Below are 16,713 nucleotides of genomic sequence, written 5' to 3' on the forward strand. Positions count from 1 at the left end.
ATGAATGAACAAATGAATAAACCTGACTATTTAGGTAATAACTACTTTTCCAAAACAACTGAAGGACTTTTCTTCAATTCAGCTCTACATAAAATGGTATTGTGAGCATGTTATTATTCCATTATGTCAAACTGCATGTAGAGTTTAGTGTTTTCCAGCAAACAGAAGCTTTTGTCGGTCTACTGAAAGTAAATATGTTATTGATAGTTAAAGTTAGTTGAAGATAGTTGAAGCTAACAACAACCCTTGCTCATAATGTCAAAAACTCAATTACATTTGGTGTCAAACTTCTAAGATTAACATAATATAAGCTCAAACATTCAAATTAAATTCCTCCAGATTAATTTATCTCTCATTATGAATTTTATAAAAATATCGGTGACATTTTTGAGCAGTGAACTATTGTTAAACATTCTTCCCCAAGATCCTATCACAACAACCTCCATGGCTACGCAAAAACATCTGCCCTCCTTTTGTACAAAAATGTGAATTCTCCCTATTTTATATGTCTTCACCTAGTTTGGAGTCGTTTTTAATAAGTTATCAATTGTGACCCAGCTGCCTGCTTGAGCCTGTGAGCTGTTGCACAAACATGCGCCTCACCGTGTCGGAGCTTTTCAGGACAAAAGGCAGAGCTGGAGGGAGCAGCAGAGGTCGGTCCTGAGTGCTTGTCTTGTTCTCCTTCTGTTTTAAGCTGATTCACAAGCATTCTAATCAGCTTACGGCCTCAGACTTCTCCCGAAAACCTTTGAGAACCTGGCAGGCTTCTAAGATTCCCAGCATCTCTTTTCAGACTGAAAAAAAAAAAAAAACGTTCTCAGTTCCGCCTGGTTTGATTGAGACGTAAACCCTCAAAAGTGCTCAAGAGTGTCTGCCGTCTGCGCTCGGGTCTTCAGGTGTCATGTCAGATTTTACGGTTGCTCCAAAAGTCTCTCTGCAGCACTTTGAAGAGTGCCTTGCGTTGGTGGCGGTTTAATTGATAGCTTAGAGGAGTCACAAAAGGTTGAGAGTCAAAGAGGGTGAATTACACTATGACTCTGACTCACTGCAGACATATTTTCATTTCCAGTCGAGAGTAACACAGTACTTGAGTCTGACCTTGGGCAAACAAAAAATCCAATTCTTGGTACTCTGTAAATGGGAATGTGTAATCGCAGAAGTGTAGTTTACTTACAGGAGGTTATAATATCATCTAGTGATATTTGCATTAAAGTAGATATGATCTGGCCTCCTTTTTAAACCAGTGAGCTGTTGGCATTTGGTTTTGCACACCTAATGTTGTATTTATATATATATTTTTTTGAGTCAAAGAAACAGCACAACACAGAGTAGTCATTAGCCCCTTACATAGTAAAGCAGACAAATATCTGCAAAATTACCAAAACAACTTTACCTGATAATAAAAAATGCACTGTTTGCACAGGCAAGGATCTTTCCAGAAAAGCAACACTCAAGGCTGATTTATACTTTTGCGTCAAACACACACGTATGGCCTAGCACAGTCTTCGTGCAGTTGCATAGCCCTTGGCATGGCTGATGGCGATGCGTACCACTCAAAAAATGTAATAACACATTGCAACGATGAGTAGCACAAGCTCTGTGATTGGTCGGCTTTGTAGCTGTGATGAGTGTGGGTTGTGCTGAGAGCCATGAGCCAGATGGAGTGAGTGTTTACAAGTGTCAAGTCCCATGAAGGAGCTCCAGATTTTTTGTTTACCTTATGATTAAAGTTGTTGCACGTCTGCCAGTTTCCCCCTGAATGAGCGAGTTTGAGCTACTTGTACATTAGGGTAGCATTCTGAAAAGATAAAACACCCGTGAAAAACTCTATACAGAGGAACATAACCTACTGCCAGCTAGCATTTCGAAAGTGTTATTGCAGAGCAACACAAACAGCATGCAGAAGTATAAATGCACGGCTATGTGCAATCGGTGCATCGTGGGTCATGGCGATCACTTGACAAAGATGTATAAACCAGCCTTGGAGGTTTATATAAGTAAATATTATATGAGGTAATAGAAGTACACATCCATTCCAAAATACTGGTAAATACTGACATCATTAAGCAGAAATGACCATTAAACAATTAAGGAGTATTTTTGTTGATGTTTCATTTTTATTTCAAACCTGAAAATTCATGCAGCTGCCTTTTTATCAAAGACAAACCAAAATACTGAACTAAAGTAGAGAAATGTTGTTACTAGCATTAAAGGTACTACCGCTAAAAAAAAACTGTTATGTTTACACATAAAGCTAAGTGGTCTGTTTGATGCACTTGAACTTGAAAACCCTGGTTGGAAGTCTTTTGTGGTTGTATGAGAAATTCTTTAGCAGATATGTTTTACACAGATGATAATAAGCAGCAACATACGCATTGTCTGATTAACAAGCAGATAAATGTATTCACATAAAGGATTGGCCCAGAATAGCATCTCACGTCTGCGCATACATGCAAGTGGTTATAGCAGCTGTACTTCTCCATTCACACACAGCAGAATCACAGCAATTAACTGGTAATGTTATAACTTCTCATTCCAGAAAATTGCCAGAAAATAATTTACGGTATTTTCAAAGAGAGCATGTTCCCATTTGATTTATTTATAGAGATTTACAAGTAATTTTCTAGAAAGCTCAGATGTTAGACATGGATATGGTGATTTTGAAAATATTTAATTCAGAAATTGCAATTAGATTATTTTACTTCAGATTACTTGAACGACATTGCGGTTGCATCTGCATCTACTGTTACTGTACAATGATTGTATTCCCATTCTTTTTCTGTCCGCTTCTAAGCCAGGTTACATGGGTTTGTTCAAACAATAGTACACAAGTGCTTACAAGCTGCATTTAACATGTGTTGATGCCAGGTGGAAACATTAATGAATCTCTGATCACTGAAAACACGATCATACCAAGTGGAAACAAAGCTGTAGTTTTAACAGAATGTGTAAATGGAAACCATTAAACTAAAGTGTAACTAAACTTTTCCAAATCAGTTATTTAAATCTTTCTTTAAATCATTAGTTTGGATTTACTTTCATTACTTAAGACACTTTTTGTGAGATCTAGAGGGGAAATTACCAAAATTACTTGGCATCTATTTTTAAGAAGAAGCATCTGAGATGCTGGCAGCCTTGAGCCTTTGCTTTTCATTTAATTAGGTATTAATGATATTTCTTTCCAACAATGTGCCACTACTGTCAAAGCCATCGTACCATGTTTACCAAAAAAAAAAAAAAAAAAACTTCAGCTTCATCATGTTGTTTTGCTATGCTAGAGTACATTTTAATATAGCATGCACAAAAAGTCTCTGCACGCTCATTTAGGTGATTAGATTAAACTCTTCCACTGTTTAATTCATCCTCTGTGTGTTTCCATTGTGTGCTTTGATAGCCAACAACATCACGACTGTCACCAGAGACCACAAGCTCCATGCTGCCCATCTGCAGGTCACATTTGCAGTGGCTCTCTGGGATCTGGAGCTGAGCTGAGCGGCTCTCCAGAACTGAAGCATCGCTGCTTTCCTGTAGGTGGTGGACCACTTGGCAGAGGATGAGAAGTGGGTTTATTTCGCCTGCAGAGGGGGATAATTAAAATGCAGGCAAGCTGTGCCTGTTTCTCTTCTTAATTTAACCATAACACTAGATGCTAAATAATAACTCTGCTTTAAAGTAGGATGCATGTAACACATTCATGGCAGATTAATTAAATGCGTAGGTAGCTTCTTTCCTCTAGGGGGGTTTGTGCACTTTGGCCGAACCTTGTCAAAGTTTTGTACTTTAAGTGCAAGTTATCAAGGTAAGCTGTATTTGAGCTGTTGATATGTTTGGGTCGAAGTGTGACTCACAAAACTAAGAACAGGAGGTGGCAAAAATTGCTAAAATTGCTTTGATGATTGCTGTACCAAAAGCAACAGCTGTTATGTGCCATATTTTTCGCTGTTGTCTTTGAGCTCCTGAACTTCCGTGCGTGGGCATAGTTTTGTTTGGCAGAACAATCAGAGGCATTTACACTTGGTTGGGTTACATCTTGTATCTGTCTACAACAGGAATGCAGTGATAGACATTTTGGTAACACTTTACAATAACATTACATGAATAACGATGTATTAATATGTAAACTAAACATTAATTTATTATAAACATGATTCATATGAGTTCATGTGTGAATACCGACTACCTTAACTTCCTATTAGTACATGTTGCTAGTTAATGTATTACTTAACATTTAAGTTTAAGCTAATTAAAACCAACATGAGCTCATGAGCTGTAAATGTATAATTATGACGTGACTTTACTTGCAGGCGCACATTACCATTTATTCACCCCTAACTACTCATGTTCATGTTCATGCAGATGTTGACAGAACACTTTTCTATTGTTATTTAGTGTAAACACACTAAACTGACGTGCATAAGGGCTTCATGAGTAGTTAAGAATGGGTTAATGATGTGCCCCTCCAAGTAAAGCCACAAAGTAATTATATATAAACAGCTCATGAGTTCACAGTGGTTAAATTAAGCATAAACTAAAGTGTTAATTATTACATTAATTAACAAGCAATCATGTACTAACATGTAATAAATGTAGCCATTATTCACACATAAACTCTTGTGACTCACGTTGTAGTTAAAGTTAGTTCATGATTAGTTCATAATAAAGTAATGATAAGTTTACATATTAATACATCATTATTCATCTACTGTCATTTTAAAGTGTTATTGAAATTTTGGCCCATACCTGTACGCTTATATTTTTGTAATGGCTAATATTCAAATTAAGAAAAAAATAAATAAGAAACACTGAAGATATTTAAGAATTAGATTTGCCAAACAAGATGAATCAGAGTGAAATCTAGGGCTGTGTGAATTTGGAAAACTCTGGCATATTTGAATACAATTTCGCCTTGAATAGCACAGTTCAGATAGTTCAACCAAAATTGAAATTCCTCATCTTTTAATTGTTCCAAAACCATTTTGACTTTTATTTTGTTGAACTCAAGGAAGGTATTTTGAAGAAAGCTGTGAACCTGCAACCATGTTTTTTACTACTACACCCATTATGGAAGTAGATGGGCACCACAGTGGCTCAGTGGTTTGCACTGTGACCTCACAGCAAGAAGGTCACTGGCTTGAGTCCTAGCTGGGCCAGTTGGCATTTCTGTGTGGAGTTTGTATGTTCTCAATGTGTTGGCATGTGTTTTTTCTCTGGGTGCTCGAGTATTCCCCACAGTCCAAAGACATAGGTAAATTGATAGTGTGTGTGTGTGTGTGTGTGTGTGTGTGTGTGTGTGTGTGTGTGTGTGTGAGAGAGAGAGAGAATGAGTGTGTATTGGTGTTTTTCAGTACTGCGTTGCAGCTGGATGGCATCTGCTGCGTAAAGCATGTTTGAATAGTTGGTGGTTCATTCCACTGTGGTGACCTCCAAAATAAAGACTAAGCTGTAAGAAAATGAATGAATGAATAAATTGAAGTATAGATTTTCAGCTTTCTTCAAAATATCTTTTGTGTTCAACAGAGGAAAAAAATAATAAATGACTGAAGGGACAAGGGTGAGTAAACGATTAAAGTTTTTTGGGGTGAACTGTCCCTTTAATACCCAATGAAAACAGAACCCAGGTTCATTCTTAAAACATACCCCTACATACATTTCTGGAGAGAGCAAAATACGTCCCAGGAACTACATTTTATTTTATTTTTTGCAATTTTTGTTTTTGCAAATCCACCAGAGGTGGCTGTGTATGCTTTTTCAGACCTCAAATTTCTCTTGCGAGGGCCATTCGTGCCTGCTGTTCTTACATAAATCCACCAGAGGCTGCTGTCGACTGACTGAATCACTAACTGACCAACCGACCGATTCCTACACCCACCCCCTTCCCTAAACCCAACCGCAGTGTTTTGAAAAGCAATCCAGAAAAAGAAGTGCCCTCGCCTGATTTTTACCATGTTTTCAGATTTTAACACATTCTCACCCTGTTATTTACTTTTTTATTTTTTATTTTTTTGGCTTCTGTTTTTGTCTTACCTGCTTTCTAAAACCGTTCTTCACTAGATTTAAACCCCGTTGACGCGGTCAAGCCCTTCGTATCAAGTCCGTCGACAATCCTGTCGAGCTACTGGATAAACTGGCAACAGCGCAAAAGCCGTCCTTACGGAGGTAAGCAAGAAAAGGTACGACGTCATACCACACCATAGTGTTTATTATGGTTAAAGATGAAATGCAGCCATACGTACTTCTGGCTACATAATTTGCATTCTCCTGATACGTATATAGGGCTAAGTTTTCAGAATGAGCCTGTGCTGTGAAAAAATGTCCTTTGACACAATTTACACTCGGTCTTTTAGTGATCAGCCAGCTATGTGCTTAGAAAAATCACACAAAGTTCACAAATATTAACACTCCCATTGATGTTTTAAGACAACTCGGGGTCAAACAGTTGTTAACTACTTCTAAAAGCAACCGCATGTTGTAAACCATCACATCAAAGTCGGTCTTTCAGCTAAACCTAACGATTAGCATATTCAAACATACTCAAGTAGCTCCTTTGTACTTCCCACGTAAATTCAGTCTTGCAGTTGAAAGTATTCTTTGGGGGAGAAAAAAATAAAGCGAGAAAAGAGAAGAAAATAGCCATTACATTTTTGAGTGACATCCATGAGCAGAGGCTCTGAATATCTGCCAAGAGACTAAAAGAAGAGCCATTCAGTGTGGGATTTAGAAAAGAGCAACATAAAGTAGAAACATGTCCAGAGGTGCAGCGCTGTTTCGCACATCACCTGTCCAGATTAGCTTTGGGATGAGGCCTCCCCGCTGTGCCAGCTGCACATTCAGAGGCTTTCGGGACGTCCTGGAGTGTCAGTACCACCGCTGAGGTGAGAGAGACTGTGAGGCTGTTTTTTTTTCCTGTGTGTTTGTTAGTGTAAGGCATCTGTTCTGGGTGTCAGGGAAAAGACGAGCCTCTGGCACCTCATTTCGTCCCTAAGGCCACTACACTGCAGCAGGTCTCCAGCGTAAGAAAGACAAGAAAGGAAACATAAGAAGGTGGTTTGAGAATGGGAGAGAAGTGAGCACTCATACTAAGAGAGAAACACTGGAATGCTGTATTGATCATGGAAAGATTAGTATGTTTACTTACCTGCCCTGTCAATACTACACTTCCCTTGAGCCACTGTGAAATAAAAACAGACGATAGGAATGTTTGCAGAAAGTCTGGAGGAAAAAAAGAGAATAAAACAAAATCGTTGCTTATTAAAATCGAGAATTGTGCTCACTAATTTCAGTTTTTTTTTTTTTTTTTTTTTTTAGTTCATTAAAGGGTAAAAACAACATAGACTCATTCTGAAAATAAAGCCCTATTTAATTTTTGGAGATCACTAATAATGTAGCCAGAGCTATGTATGGCTGCATTAACTCTTTAACCCTTGTGTCGTGTTCACATCCCACCCCTTACTTTAGTGTTCTTGGTCCAAATTGACCGTTCTGTTTTAACTGCTCTTATATTAACCCAAAAACATTTTTCACCACCAAATTTACATGCAAATAGGCACTGAAAATGTATTACAACATGAATAATAGATGACAGAAATCAAAATATTTTGTTTTGTTATTTATAGACTGCTCATTACAATAACTATAATTATATCTGACCAAAGAAACTGAAATTTTAATCCATCTGAATGATTTATCAACCAGCAAAGCACAAACAAAATGGTATACTTTCCTGTGTATCGAGTGCTCCAATTTTTTATTCAGTCCTTTAATTGGACTATATTATTGTACTAATAAAGGGAATAGTGACTGAGGGTTTAGACAATAAGCATGGACACCGAACTAGCACTAGATATACTTTGGTCATTTTTGAGTGAGACGCTAATTGTCATATCCAATATGATAATTGATGCTAAGCTAGGCTGAACTAAGATAGGCTGAACAAAGAATGGTGGAAAGAAAGAGAGAAAGAAAGACTGAAAGAAAAAAAAACGAAATAAAAAAAGAAAGAAAAAGAAAGAAAGAGAGAAACAAAGGAACACACACAGATGGATTCACATAACAGATATCTGTGTAGTCTGTGTGAAGATATGATACATTGTTTTATCAGGAAGTTGATTCACATTGGAGGATTTCATGGCTATTCATAACTTCTTGATTTAGTGGCTAATGCATATGAATTCATACAATCTCATTATTACAATTTAGTACAATTTGCATATCCCCTATGACGGTAGGGTTAAGGGGTGGGTTTGGTGCCATGCCTCCTTTTAAAAATCTTACATTATTGTATGACTAAACCTGTACAGGTTAGTTACTAAACTGACAAAAATGTTAAGTAGTTACCTTTCCTTGTGGGATCAGGCTGGAGGATTGGCACATAAGCGCGGAAAAGGGTTGTGTACCTGCAAAAGACATTGTTCAGTGGTGTGGTGTGTATGGGGATGTTTTCTGTCTAATGGATGAATATAGTCTGGATATACATTCATTTCCTATGGCGGTCACTTTTGACCGGGAACACCACAGGTAAAACAAGGTTGATTAAAACACTCAAACTTGAATGAAAGAGGTGATCATCACTTATGATCATTACTCATATGTTCAAGTGCAAAATGTGTGGAGGATATCATAAGGCCTTGAGGCAATCAGATGTAAAACACAATATTTATGAGTGTTTTAAGTTGTAAATCGATCAGATTTGACCCGAACACGACAGAAATGTTAAAACAAATGCTACGAGGCGGTATGACAGCTTTCCTTTTTTTGCTTACCAGCTGACTGCTTACCTCTGTATGGATTCCAGAAAGCAAGTTAGAAAAAACAAAAGCTAAAAAATAAAATAAACAAGTAAATAGCAGGGTAAGAATGTGGTAATATATAAAAACGTGGTTAAAATCAGGTGAGGATTTTCCTTTTTTGGATTGCTTTTTAAAACTGCCGGTTGGGTTTAGGGTCAGGGTGGGCAGGTCAATCGATGCTTTTTAAAACACTATCGGTTGGGTTTAGAGAAGGGGGAGGGTGGGTATGATCGATGAGTTGGTCAGTCAGTAAGTAAAGCCTTACTCACGCTGTGAGAATTCAGCCACGATTTTGTCATCTGAGACAAATTTTCGATATACTAAAAGATTCCTGAAAGCCTAGGCTAAAATCTATGGTCTTTGATCATTGGTTTGATATATTCACAGACAGCCGCTTAATGCCACTTGTGATCAAATTTTCCCTCTGATGAAGTTCTGGCAGTGTCAGAAGATTTCAGACACTTTCCCAAGTGTGACAGCAGCTTCGATGAGTGTAAATCTAAGAACCAATAGGAGCTCTGAATCTGATGATGCAATCTATGCGACAATTCAAATGACCGCAGGGAAATGTCAAAACTCTTTTTTTTTTCTTCTTGGTTTTATTATTGAGGCGTGCTGTGTGCAAAATTGCTGCTACAGATTGTTTATTTTTGCTGCGAGGAATAGTGAAAGTGTCACGGGTGGATGACGTCAAACTCCGGGGGAGTTTTCTTCCATGTTTGATGCATCTTCATTGTCGTTCAGTCTGACATTATGACGGCTGAGATCTTACAGTGTGACATGGGAACCATGTTTGTACAGGCTGACATGCTACAATCATTCAGGATTATAAAAAAATTGCACCGTGTGAGCCGTTCTTAAGTCAGTCGACAGCAGCCTTGGGTGGATTTATGCAAGAACAGTTGGCACGAATGGCCCTCGCGAGAGAAATTTGAAATCTGAAAAAGCGTACACAGCGGCCTCTTTGTGAAAACAAAAACTGCAAAACAATGTAGGTTCTGGGATGTATTTTTTTCTCTCCAGAAATGCATATAGGGGTTCGTAATCAGAGAGAGCCTGGGTTGAGTAAAAATGTTTGATAAACACAAACTGAATATTCTCTCATTTTTTGATCACCCTCAAATAATGAATTGTTCCAAACTGAAATTTCAATCTCGGAAAAGCAAAGAAAGATTTATTTATTAAATCTGAGTGATTTCTATTCCATCATTTTAAAACTATTCACCCAAAACCCTGACAGGTCAAATTGAAGTATATTATAGAGTAATTGTGAATGTTTTAATCGTCTGAGTTTTGGGTGAAGGAAGACAAATCTCTTAGATTTGATAAAAAACATATACAGATATTATTATTTTATTTATTATTATTATTATTATTATTATTATTATTATTATTATTATTATTATTATTATTGATATTGCTATTAATATTATTGTTGTTGTTGTTGTTATTTGATTGAACAATGTAAAGAATTTTGCCCTTATCACATTAAGAATAATAATTAAGATAACCACAGCAATAATACGTATTAATGTTCTGTTTGTTAAATGCATGTCCTGCTTTTCACTTTACTGTCACTTTAAATGATCATGATCTTTAAAGCAGGATTTCTTCTGATTATCTCTTAACGTTGCTATATGTAATTGAATGTTCACAGTTATTTATTTTTTTCTTTTTAACTGTTATTACACCCTTGTCCTTCAGAGTTTAGCTCCAACTTGCCTCCCCACACCTGTCTGGAAGTTTCTAGTATGCTTAAAATAGTAAGACCCTGATTAGCTGGTTCAGAGGTGTTTCATTAGGATATGAACTAAAATATGCACAACAATGGCCCTTTAGCAGCAAAATTGAACACCCTTGAATTAATGGAATAGAATCAATGATTGACTTCCATAATCAAACGAGACGCACACAAACATCAGTTTCGAAGGCAGTTATGAAGCATCTGCAAATAGCACCTGCGAATAGTGCAGATCTTGAAAGCAGGAAGGCATGTTTGTGTTGAAAAGTATGGTAATGACTTAAATAGCCTACGTATGACTATTAAAGTGCATTTAGCATCTGGTTCAACTGGATTGTGGGTGTTTAGTGAATAAGCCACTTTGCTTTGTGCTGAAATACCATGCACTGAAGTGACGCAACCATTTAGTGAATTCACCCTGCAGTCGCCGGATCTCCAGTAACAGATGTTTAAAGTCTTTCCCGATTTCTGTCATTCTGCTGAATCTTGTGCCAACTCTGTTACATTTCCCCCAGAGCAGAAATATTTCCTCCACATTTTACCCCCCTCTTCTTTCTTTTTACGATTACTTTTACTCTTGATTGAGGATAGCTGAAGGGGAGAGGAGTGTACGTGATGTGATGTGTGTCTGTTACTCGCCCAGGCCAAAGGAAAACATGAAAATCTCAGCTCAGCCTGGAAGACACGTTCATGTTTCACACCAGATACTGTTGATCTCCCGTGCAGCAATTTCACTGCTTCCCTTCCCGCAGTTTAGCCAGGCCCCGGGGCACATTGCAACACACACACACACACACACACACACACACACACTGAACCCCTTCACATCTATCCAACAATTGTTCTCACTGCACACTGTCAGCTCCACAAACTAAAGAGGAGCTGGAATCTCATTTTTGGCTTTTGTTGTCCACAAAGAATAACAGTGTCAAAGCTGTCACTCTCAGTGTTCTCATAAAAACACATTCAAGCTTGGAAGGCACAGCACTGGGGTGAATAAGGAAGGCAGAGGTTAATAGGGTAAATAAATAATTAATATTATCGCCATACTTTTCTGGTCATGGATTATCATAAATTTTGCAAACTGTTTTTTTCAATTATGTTTGCTGAAATGTTATGTTTAAACCTGTACATTGCATAAAGTCAGGTTCAAAATTCTTGTTTATTTATTTATTTGTATAGTAAAAGTTTATACCAATGGGATTTTGGGTATCTCTTTTACTCTGTACAGACAGAAAAAAAAAAAAACCTTGGTTACACTCTATTTTAATGGTCCATTTGAGTATTAGTAGACTGTCTGCTTAATATATGTTGATACTGCTGCTAAACAGACATTTAACTGACTATAAGATTTACTAAAGATAAACTTTGGAAGTACATGTCAACTTACACTAACCGTAACCCCAACCCCAACATACCAGTACAATTAAGTACAGTCTACTTATAATCTATTGAGAATTAGTTGGCATGTAGATGCAATGTAACTTAAATTCAACAAACAGACCATCAAAATAAAGTGTGACCAAATAGTTTCACAATTTTTTGTTGGGTTAAATTTTGTCTATAAATTCAAGTATATTATGCATGGACACATCCCTCAGTGACAACCTTCTGTATATAGATATGAATAAAACGTATCTATAAGTCAATAAGTCAATTTTTGCAATATCTATGTTAATCTATGTTAATTTTATTTGCAAGTTAATCAGAAATAGTTTCGTCTAATGAACTTGAATTCAAAAACTTTTGGTCAGCATGGTCTGTAGATTTTGTTATTTAATTTCGGTGAAAATCACAGTTTTACAAAAATTTGGTAATAGTGCATTTGAATCAGCTTGAGCCAAGGAATTAGAGAAAAAAAGGAATTTTGATTGTAGCCCATTCAAAGATAAACATAAGTAATATGTTAGACAAGTGGTGGCACTAGAGAACTTGAGTTAGAGAGTTAATTGTGTTGTGGTTGAAGATTAGACGCACTTTATCAGTGTACCAAAGTTAGCGCAAATGCTTCAAATTATTCATAGGGCTGCCATAGACTCCCAGAGCGGAAGAAGAAGAAGAAGCCGGAAGAATAATTGGTAACACTTTATAATAACTACACACTATAAATAATTTATTAAGTATTAGCAAATAGTGAATTCATTATTTGTTAAGCATTAACTCTACATTAATAAATGTGAGTAAGCAGTTTATAACTGCAGCTACATATTAATTAACGCAGCTCCGCCATTTGTGCGTACACGCGATGCGCGTTCATGAGAGAGAGAGAGAGTACGAGCGGTAAAAACATGCTGAATCAAAACTTTTTAAAAACCTGAATGAGAATTGGAGTTACTTTTGCATGCTGGAGAAAGGATGACACCATGGCTGAAGTATTTAATTTAGATAGGTAATGTTGTTTTAAAACTATTTTAGCTTCATGCAAAGCTAATGTTGTTGTTACGAACTGGTTATATGTACAGAAATGTTGTTCAGCCACTAAAATCTTCCGGTGAATGATTGATGTAACTATTTCCAGTTTCATAAGTGACCTTTTACAGCATTAATAATGTAGATTTTATTTAGTTTTACTGCTTTACTCTGAATATTTGTTCAGAAATAGCATGTAAGTATGGCTTAGTAATAATTGTAATTCCTGCACACTGCCGGACAAGCACTAGACGCTTTAGCTCAACACATAGAGAGGGTTCTGATGTCATTCTTAAGGTGCACGTGCTCATGTTTCAGGAGGCGTGGCTTTGGACGGCAGGGGAATACTGTGTTTCAGAGATTTATGCTAACCGATTAGCATTGTGGCAGATTACCTACTGCACCTTTAAGGTGTTATCTCCGCAGCGCATTGACATATTCACATACAACTTGGTGTATGTTATTACAACCATGATCTAAAGTTAGCTGCAGTGTTTTGGCGCACTGCCCCCTATTGGTCTGGAGATACAAAGAAATGGCTTTTTAGTTTAAAAGTTCTCAACCCTTTGTTAAAAAAAATACATAAATAAAAAAATGGTCTCTTTACATCCGGCAGAGCATGCCGAGTCGAATGTCTCATTTTTCCAGGTCAGTTGGCCAACTTTTGCCTGCATATGCTTATTTTGATGAAACCAAATTTGGTCTCAATTTAATCCTTGGGTCATGCCAGCAACACAGACACCAATTATGCCATAGCTTGTTTATGTAGCTTGTTGCTGTGCCTGTTTGTGATGTGGCCACTGGACTGCTAGGCCTCAATAATTGCTGCTTGTAGCTATTTATAATAATAATAATAATAATAATAATAATAATTATAATAATTATCATTATTTTTATTATTATTATCATTATTATTATATTTTGTGTACTGTTAATATATATTAAGTCAATAACCTTATGATGTCATGTAATTATTGTAAGAATTCTTAATTTAATGAGTTGTGTTCGTCAGAGTTACAAGGTATTTCAGTCTCATAGCAGTAATTGCCGACTGGTGCTTACATACTAATTATTCTATGATATTTAAATTATAGCCATAATAATAGGATGTTTTACATTTTCTAAATTTAATCTCATTATGGACTTATTAACGGAGCATATGACCAGAGTTTAGTATTCATTGTTATTGTGTTATTAGTATGCATAATTATTTTTGTTAAATTATATAAAGGTGTAAAATGGAATAAAATTGTATTAAATAATATAAATAATAATAGTAAAGCTGTGTCGAAATCCTTAGCTAAAATATTAGCTATAATCTGGGTACTTAATTTATAAAATATGCAGTAACAGTACTTAACAAACTCCCAAGGCTTTTTCTTGGCTTAAATTTTGTTATAGTGGCAGATTAACTGGTGCTTGCCTACTATGCAAGTTGTGACCATTTAGGAAGTAAACCAGATTGTTTTTAATCTCCTAAATCCAAAAAAGTTATTCTCAGGCATATAAATCTGTGTCTTTATTACGGTAACATAAGTTCAGTTGGTTGGTTCATGGCTTGCTCTAATGAGGTGTTTATTAATGGTCAGACATTCACAGTCGAGTGTTTACAGCTCAGTGCCTGTGCCTTCTAAATCATCCACATGCATCATATCAAATATCTGACATCTCGAATTAACAGCATCGTCCGCATCATCTTCGAGGAAATGATGCGTTATTATGATGACAGCTCTCATATAAACACATAAATCCCGCAGTCACGCTGGCCGAACAATGGTAGAGCGCGGCCTTTGTTGTTTCAGAAGGGAGTACCACCAGGCTCTGATTTCAGCCCGATAGGCCTTACACAATTAATATTTCACCCGATAGGCTAAAGGGACAGGCTTTGAAAACAGATTAGAATGGAGGCAATTTAAACATGCAAAATGAAACCGTTTTACCTCAGCGCGAGTGTAAGTCATCGGAAAAGGCCAGACGGCGAGGCTCATTTCTCAATTCTAAAAGCACATCTTTTTTTGCAGCCTACTGTTTGTTCTCTTCCAGCCTCAGCCCTTTGTGAACTTTGTGTGCTCGTATTCGTTTCCCTGAAGAATAGCACTGGTGGTGTGCTATTTCATGTCGTCGCTCGGTTGCCACCTTCACTTTAGGTAACCTTGTTGTTTGTAAATATGTGAGATATGAGTGATGCGGGCTGTAATGGATTATTAGCCTTCAAACAGCCCTTTGACCTGAACCTGCCGTGATTATTCCAGTGTGGTGAAACTCAAGCTCGTGCTGAGATTATTCTTGGTTGGACCCCTGGAGAGTGTGACTTTCTGGCCTTCTCAGTGAAGACTGAACTGGCCTGCGACATTCATGACTGTGAGAGAGATACAGTTTACAGCACAGTGGCTTCATCGCAGGAAAAAGTGCTTTTGGGAAGGCAGTGTGTGCAGTGATAATGTGGTAAATCAGTGAAGTAACATGTTATTTCATAATATAATTCATTTGAGATAATAGTTTTTTTTTTATTTTAGTTTTGTATTATATAATTCATTTAAGATTTAAGATAATATTGCTATATTTGCTACTTTTCTGTTTATTTTTATTTTTAATTAAATTCTAAATAATAATTTCAAAATACATTTTTGTACATTTTTAAATGGAGCATATCCTTTGTAATTTATTTTGTTTTTTATTTAGTTTTAGTTGTATTTTCCCTGTTTTATATTTTTTTATTTAGCACATAGCTTAGTTTATATTCACATGCTTTAATACTGGCAACCGGTTACTTGAACATGTTAATAGTAAGTAAGTAAGTAAGTAAGTAAGTAAAGTTTATTTATAAAGCACAATTAACTTCTGTTTGGTACTGACCAAAGTGCTGAACAAAACCAAAGCACACATTCTAAAATAGTAAAACAACAATAAAAGTAATAATAAAAATAATAGTATTACAGCAACAAAGCACAATAAAGATTAAAAGCCTGGAAAGGCAATAGAATAAAAATGTGTCTTAAGTCTAGACTTAAAAATAGAGAGAGAAGAAGCACTCGTAATGTCTGGTGGCAGCTGGTTCCACAAACGTAATATTGTAAAAATAACTAATATTGACTTGATTTCAAGAATTTTCATCCAGACCAAAACTAATTGTAAAACCAACAATCGGTCAACAAGAATTCATTCAAATTGTGACGGCTTAAACACGCTTATTTGATTACGTTTTACATGACATTCCACTTTTGAGCCAATTTTTTGATAAATAATATCCAATTAGTGACCTGTTGCATGACACCCAGATCTATATTTCAATCCGAACATTTCCAATGCGATGCTTAATCTGTCGTGGTGTGTGGCAGAGGGTTAAACACTCTGGATATTGTAATTTGGGGATTTACATACAAATGAGGAAAAGGTCATTCAAATGACAGACCCTAAATGAGAGTTCTTTTTATTTTTTTAGACTGAGGGTGAATAGTTTTGCTAATGTGACTCAAAGTCAATATTTGAGTCTGCTGATAAAGTCCTATGCCTCTCTGCCTCCATTGTGGGCCTGTCAGATGGCGTCGCTTTGTTTATGACGTCTCAATTGAACATCATCTGAAAAGCAATGTGGCACTATAGCTTTATATTCAGCTCGCAGAGCAGACGTTTAAGTCAAGACACTGCACAATTAATTTGTGCCTGTAGATTCCAACTATAATATGTACACTTGCCGGCCACTTTATTAGGTACACCTGTCCAACTGCTTGTTAACGCAAATTTCTAATAAGCCCATCACATGGCAGCAACTCAATG

This window comes from Danio rerio, chromosome 20 (genome assembly GCF_052040795.2).
Source record: "Danio rerio strain M-AB ecotype USA chromosome 20, GRCz13ab, whole genome shotgun sequence".
NCBI lineage: Eukaryota > Metazoa > Chordata > Actinopteri > Cypriniformes > Danionidae > Danio > Danio rerio.